Source organism: Pelophylax lessonae (genome assembly GCF_965119305.1).
Source record: "Pelophylax lessonae genome assembly, chromosome: 4".
In the NCBI taxonomy this organism is placed as follows: Eukaryota; Metazoa; Chordata; class Amphibia; order Anura; family Ranidae; genus Pelophylax; species Pelophylax lessonae.
Window position 1 is genome coordinate 20,739,085 of NC_138771.1, and position 6,975 is coordinate 20,746,059.

General features: G+C 51.7%; 1 pseudogene across 1 annotated transcript; it reads right to left on the reverse strand.

The window, feature by feature from the left end:
* Positions 1 to 516: 516 nt before the first annotated feature.
* LOC309552491 lies at positions 517 to 5,572 on the reverse strand (annotated as a pseudogene). The gene is made up of 4 exons: positions 5,534 to 5,572; positions 3,501 to 4,008; positions 1,462 to 2,792; positions 517 to 657 (listed from the first exon to the last, which is right to left on the reverse strand). The product of its transcript is annotated as an uncharacterized misc_RNA (transcript).
* Positions 5,573 to 6,975: the final 1,403 nt, after the last annotated feature.

The following is a 6,975-nucleotide window of genomic DNA, read 5'->3' on the forward strand; positions in this document are numbered from 1 at the left end:
TTCTTTTCTATTTTTAATAAATTTGCAAATATTTCATACAAACTTTTTCATGTTGTCATTAGGAGGGGGTATTGTATGTAGAATTTTGAGGAAAATAATGAATTTAATTCATTGTGGAATAAGGCTGTAACATAAAAAAAGTGTGAAAAGTGAAGTGCTGTAAATAGAAGGGGGTCTGCTGTGCTGGGGGAGAGGTTTATGTGAAGGCTGGAGGAGAATTTAAACTAGGAATGGGGGGGGGGGGGGAACTCAATTATAATGGGGCAGACAGGGACCAGTCCCTACTGGTGGGTGGAATTGGTAAAGGTGGGGGAAGGGCTATGGCAGGTGATGAGAAGGTTCCCATGATACAAACAATTATTGGAAATTATACCATTCGTACTAAAATTTAAAAAAATGCAAAATACGACAATGACTCAGTTTGTTCACCTTTGCCAGAAGTCTGCCAAGCAAAATAGGTGAGTTGGAAACTTTGCTGCATGAAGAGAACTATAAATTATTTGGTATTGCTAAAACCTAGCTTCGTTCTTCATTCTTCTTGACTGGGCTATAAATATTCATGGCTATGCTCTCTTTCGGAAAGACCAGGTAAATTAGAAAGGTGGTGGTGCTTTTCTCTATGTGAGACGTGATCTCGAAGCGAGTGTGAAAGAGGACCTAGTTGATGGTAAGTGTGATGAGGCTGAAGCATTATGGGTGGAACTGCAGAGGGGTGTGCACACTACAAAGGTTATAACTGGAGTTTGTTACAGGCCACTCAGTGTCAATGAGGAGGTGAAGACCACTCCTTGTATAGAGAAAGGGCTGGCGCAGTGATCATAATGGGGGATTTGAACTACCCAGAAATTGACTGGAGTAATGGCAATGCAAGAATAGGTAAAGGGCAAACATTATCAAACCTATTACAAGACAATTTTATGGTCCAGTTTCTAGAGTCCCCAACTAGGAATTATGCTCTTTTTTTTTGGTTGAAAATGTAATCTTTATTTTGCATAAAAGATATACAAAAAACAATACTTTTGTCGGGGTACATTCTCCCCTGTACTGCGACGCAGCGCATAAATACACTACATTACAATGCATTTCCGGTCATACTAATAAATACATTCAATCACATACATTCATTCTGCGGTATGATGCCTGATGTGTTGTGCGGAGTAAGGATACCCCGTGCCATCACATCATGCATGACGCCGCAATACCCCTAAAGCATGAAACTGAAAAATACGTTATCTATACGTTGCATTCCTTAAACGATATCAAATAATAAACATTTCAAAAAAGCAACAGGTGTGATTGGGGGTGGGAGAGAGGGGTAAGGGGAGGGGAATGAAATCACAGGCCCGAAGCTTTATTGAATGGACAAAGACACACAAGGGAGAGTGGGGGAAGGGGAAATCTTCAGACCTCCTCTTCCTCCATGAGATCCATCAGGTTATAGTCTCTGAGCAGACTGTGAACCAGTCTGCGACAGTCCTCAATGGACATCCTCTCCCGCTGGTGGATAAGGCGCTTTCTGGCGCACCATAAAGCGTCCTTAAAGCAACACAACACCCGCCAGGCATTGTCAATGTCCTCCTGGGAAAAAGTTCCATGAAAAAGTCCATTCAGCACAGCAAAATGTGTGATGGCAGTCTGTGGAACAAAGTCTCTCAGTTCAGGTTCCAAGGCCCTCAACAGGCTCTGTGCAAATGAGCACTCCCAGAAAACGTGAAAAGACGTTTCCTCATGGATGATACAAAAGGGGCAGTGCCTGTATCTGCACAAGTTTCTGGCATGCATAAATGTCCTGAGTGGCAAACCCCCCTGGACAGCCATCCACGCCAGATCTTTATGCCTGTTGGTGAGTCCCTTTGAAGAAACATTCCTCCAGACCACTTTGCAAGTGGCTGAAGGGAGGCCTGGAACCGTCTCAGCAATGTCCGATGCTCTGATCAACTTGTAGATAGTTTTTGGCTTCCACAAGTCGGGCTTAACTCCATGCAGCCCCAGCTCCTTGATGAACTTGAAAGTGTCCAAGTAGTACCAAGGAGTGTCCCAGTTGTAGGGGATGGAGCTGTCCCATTTGTCCCATCCAAGGGACCTCCAGAGAGGCAGGAGGAAAAAACGGGACATGGAGTTGCCTCCAGAGTCCGGAGTTTTGTCAATCAAAGTTCTGCGGATGCAGTTGCAGGCAAAGAACACCCCCAGTAACGTTGCGATGTCGGGCACGCCCTTACCGCCCTTGAGGGGTTCCTTGAACATGACTGCTCGCTTCACTCTGTCCATCTTGGAGCCCCAGATGAAGTGGAACACCGCCCTGGTGATGGCCTTGCAGGTGTTGACCCGGGGGGGCCAGGCCTGGGCGAGGTACTGCAACACAGGGAGGATCTCGCTGCGGAGTACCAGTGTTTTCCCTTCGATGGTGAGTTCTCTGAGGCTCCATAGTCCAAACTTTTGTCTCATCTTGGACAGTCTCTACTCCCAAGACTTCAGGGCTGCGCCCTCAGCTCCAAACCAAACTCCAAGAATTTTGATGAAGTCCGCCTTGATGCTGAAAGGGATTGATGCAGAAGAAGGAAGAAACCACTTTCCGAAGAGCATGATCTCCGACTTCCCGCAGTTGACTTTTGCCCCTGAAGCTTTGCCGAAGTCCTCACAGGTCTGGACGAGCGAGTCGATGGAGCGCTGATCAGCACAGAACACCGTTACGTCGTCCATGTAGAGTGAGCACTTGACAACCCTTCTGTCCGGTCCCGGTGCGGTGATCCCTCTGATCTCTGGGTTCTGTCGGATGCATTCGGCAAAGAGCTCTATACAGTAAACAAAAAGCAGAGGTGAGAGAGGGCAGCCTTGTCTGACCCCAGAGAGAACAGGGAAAGGGTCAGTTTTCCAGCCATTCACCAACACCGTACTACAAATGTCATTATACATCACATTCACATACGAACAAAACATGTCCCCAAGACCAAACCTGCGCAGAGCTCTGCACATAAACTCATGGGAGACACGGTCAAAGGCCTTTTCCTGGTCAAGACTGACCAGGGCCGTGTGCACACGGCGGCCTCGAATGTACTGGACCGTGTCCCGGACAAGCGCAAGGCTGTCCGCAATCCTGCGACCAGGAATGCCGCAAGTCTGATCCGGGTGGATGATCTGTCCGATGACAGATTTCAGCCTGTTGGCCAGAACCTTGGCAAGGATTTTGTAGTCCACGTTCAAGAGAGAGATGGGACGCCAATTTTTCAGATCCCCTCTCTCCCCCTTACGCTTATACAAAATCGTGATCATCCCCTCCCTCAGCGACGGAGGCATTGTGCCCTCCACCACCATCTCCTCGTACAGCTCGAGCAGGTCCGGGCCAACGAGATCCCACAGCGCTACATAGAGCTCCGCTGGGAGACCGTCGCAGCCCGGGGTCCTGCCTTGCCTAAAGGATCTGACGGCAGAGTGCAGCTCCTCCAGCGCCAAGGGGGCTTTGATTGCCGACATACCTGCAGGATCAATTTGGTTAGTGATACCTGACAAGAACCTGTCGGCCTCAGCCGTATCTGTTTCTTTTGGGGAGTAGAGGTTGGTGTAGTAGTCGCTGACCACTTGCATCACAGCCTCCTTCCCCTTCTGGAGTGTTCCGGTCTCGTCCCGCAGCTCAGACAAGGGAGTGTGTCCTGAGTGAAGTTTCCTGAAAAAGAAAGAGTTACATTTCTCACCTTTCTCAAGATTCTCCACCTTGGAACGGAAGACGAGGTGCCTGGATTCTTCCTCGAAGTGTCCTTTCAGGCTCTTCTTGGTGTCCTCCAGGTCCTGCCTAACGTCCCAGCCGCAGTGGTGAAGGTCCTGCAGGGACTGCATCTGGCGTTGCAGTCTCCTGAGTTCCCTCTTCCTGGCACACACTTGCTGGCGTCCCCTTGCCTGAAAGAAGCTGCGTAGCTTGACTTTCACAAACTCCCAGTAGTCGCTTACCTTTCTGAAGAACCTCTTGTCCTCCTTCCAGGTAATGTAGGCCTCCCTGAGTTCCTCCAGCAGTTCCTCATTTTCCAGCAGGGTACCATTCAACTTCCAGGAGCCCGGACCGGGGGCAAAGCCCTCGCCCAGGTCACCCCGAAAGTGAATGGCCCTGTGGTCAGAGAAAAAGCAGGGGACCATGGAGAACCCGCGATGTCTGACTGTCTTGGAGGTGAGCACGAAGTCTATCCTAGAACGCACAGATCCATCAGGACGGCACCACGAATAGTTCACGGAACCTTTCCCTATGGATCCCACGGCGTCCTTCAAGGAAGCCTCCGCAATCATCTCCCTGAGCAGCCTAGACGTGGTGTCGAGCTTTGCATACATGCTGGAGCTGCGCCCATCCTCCTCAATCGGACAGTTAAAATCACCGCCGATTACTACTGCCCTGGTGGTGACGAGTTGGGTCCGCAGGGTCTGGAAAAGCTCCAGTCGCTCATTCTTATCTGGGGAGGCGTACACGTTGATGAGCCTAACTGGCTCTCCCGCCCACGAGCCGTCTACGACCAAAAGACGGCCGCAGACGAGCTCCTGGACAGAGTCAAGCGTGAAACGACTACCCCTGACAAGAATGGCTACCCCCGCAGACTTACAATCGACACCCCCAGACCAGTAGGAGGGACCATGGGTCCACTGGGAGGACAGATGAGTGTACCTCCTCGAGAAGGGTAGGGCACACTCCTGGAGCATGTAGACATCACTCTGCTGAGTGGAAAGAAAAGTCAGCGCCACCTGTCTTCTAGACGCATCCTTGATGCTCCTAACATTAATGGAAAAGATGGAGATCTCTGCCATCATGTAAAGGAGATAAAGGGGCTAGTTAGCAGGTGGGCCGAACTTACCTCCCCTGGGGGGAGGGGGTGGTTCCTCCACTGCCTCTTGTGCCTGTCCGGTGTCCTGGTTCAGGCCGTTCTCCTCGAGGATGCTGTCCATCAGGTCCTGGGTGAGGTCAGTCCCTGGGGGAGCCAGATCCTTACCATCCTGCATTCCTCCTTCGTCTTCCCCCGCAGACTCGAGGTCCTCAAGGTCCTCCACCACTGGGTCCAGTCCAGCGATGTCATGTTGCTGGGCCACGGTGGGCCGCTTGGTGGGTTCATCAGTTGTCGGACTATCTAGGTTCCGTTTTCGGCCTTTGCTGGTGGGGGTGGGGGTGGCGGTGGTCAGGGTGGGGAAGTCCTCCATGGAGGACAGGGCGGGGGGGGCTGGGAGGGGGGGGGGCAGGGGCAGGTGTGGTCACCTCCGACTCAGGGGGGGTGGGGAGGGATGGGTCGGAGGAGGTGGTAGGGGCCTGGGGAGGGGGGGACTCACCCGTGGCTTTCCGGGGTTCCTTCGCAGTCTTTTCCCCTGGCTTCTTTTTCCCAGCGCTGTCTGGAGCTTTGCCCTTGATCAGGCCTCCAGCGTAGGACCGGGATCTCTGGGGGCAGTCTCTGTAGACGTGCTCAGCCAATCCGCAGAGGTTACAGGTCTTGGACCTCGGGCAATCCTTGGTCTCATGGCCTGTAGCCCGACAGAACCTGCAAGAAGGTTCCTGACAACCAAAACTTACGTGACCCTGCATGCCACACCTGCGACAGGTCTGGGGCATGTCTGCGTAGTAAAGGAGTCCTGCGGAGGCTCCCAGAGAGAAGCAGGGCGTCCCCCGAAGGCTCTCTCCTTAACCTGCAAGAAACTGCCCACTTACCTGTCCAGAAGCCGTTGACATCGAGGATTCGGACTGGGTCTTTGGCCACGATGCAAAACCTCTGGAGGTAGGTAGCAATGTCTTTTGCTGGGGTATGGGGATTCCTCATGGACACCGTCACCCGCCTTTCATCCCGTTGAAGTGGAGTATTCGCAACAAAGTTGCGGAAAGGGGAATCCGGGCCACAATTCTTCACCGCTTCCCAGTACCTTCTACAGACCTGTAGGGACACAAAAGTTATATAAAATATACCTTTCATGAAGGTCTGTACGGACAGGGTCTCCGCCTTGCTGAACCCCTGCTCGAGGATCCTTTTCTTGCCAAAGATTTCCGGGGTCATGTCGGGGATTCTTCCATCCACCTCCTTCAGCTGCAGTACCACTGTCTGCCTCATCCAGGGTTCCAGGGTAGGAAGCCCGTCTGCGGACCTGGCTGGCCTTTCTGAGCCCGGCTGGGTGATGTTGGCCGGGGTGGGGGTGGAGGTTGAGGCGACTTCTCCCGGAGTCTTGGCAGAAGTGGCGGGGACATGCTTCTTCTTCCCAGTGCTCTTCCCCATGACGGAGGAGTTCGTCGGTAGTCGCTTCAGGAGAACTTCGGCGGCTTCCTTCTTATTCCTCGGCGTCTTCACTCTTTCGCAGCCTTTAAAAAGGCCCTTGTGCGCCTACTGCCCGAAGGTAGTAGCGCAGAGTGGGGGGGGAGGAGGGAAGATCGCAATCTCGTTCCTTGTGGGGGCTAAGCCTCTAACCCAATAGCAGCGAGTAGGTGAAGCTGAATTTAATCAACGATCCTACAAGGCCGAGCAGAGGGTACCCCACAAGGACCAAATGGCTTGGATAGATACAAATGTTTCTCAACGTCCTAGCCGTAAAGCAGAGACACCCCTAAGGGCTAAAGTCGATACTACACTAGGAATTATGCTCTGCTGAACCTGGCAATCTCAAACCATGCAGAGCTTATTACAAATGTTCATGTAAAAGAACCTCTGGGTAGCAGTGACCATACCATGATTTCATTTATAGTTAGCTGTAAAACACGTACTGGAAAAATAAAGTGGTAATAAAGTTTTTTTTTTTAACATGTACCTACAGGTAAGCCTGTAATAAGGCTTACCTGTAGGTACAGTGAATATCTCCTAAACTTGCATTGTTTAGGAGATATTCACACAGCATGCACCCGGTGATGTCATTGACGCATGCGCTTTGAAGGGGACGGCATACCCGTGCCCTCCCTTCAGCACTGTGTGCCGCAGCCGTGACTCCCGCTCCAATGTGTGGGAGTGACATCACCGCGGCTCGGCCAGTCAAAGG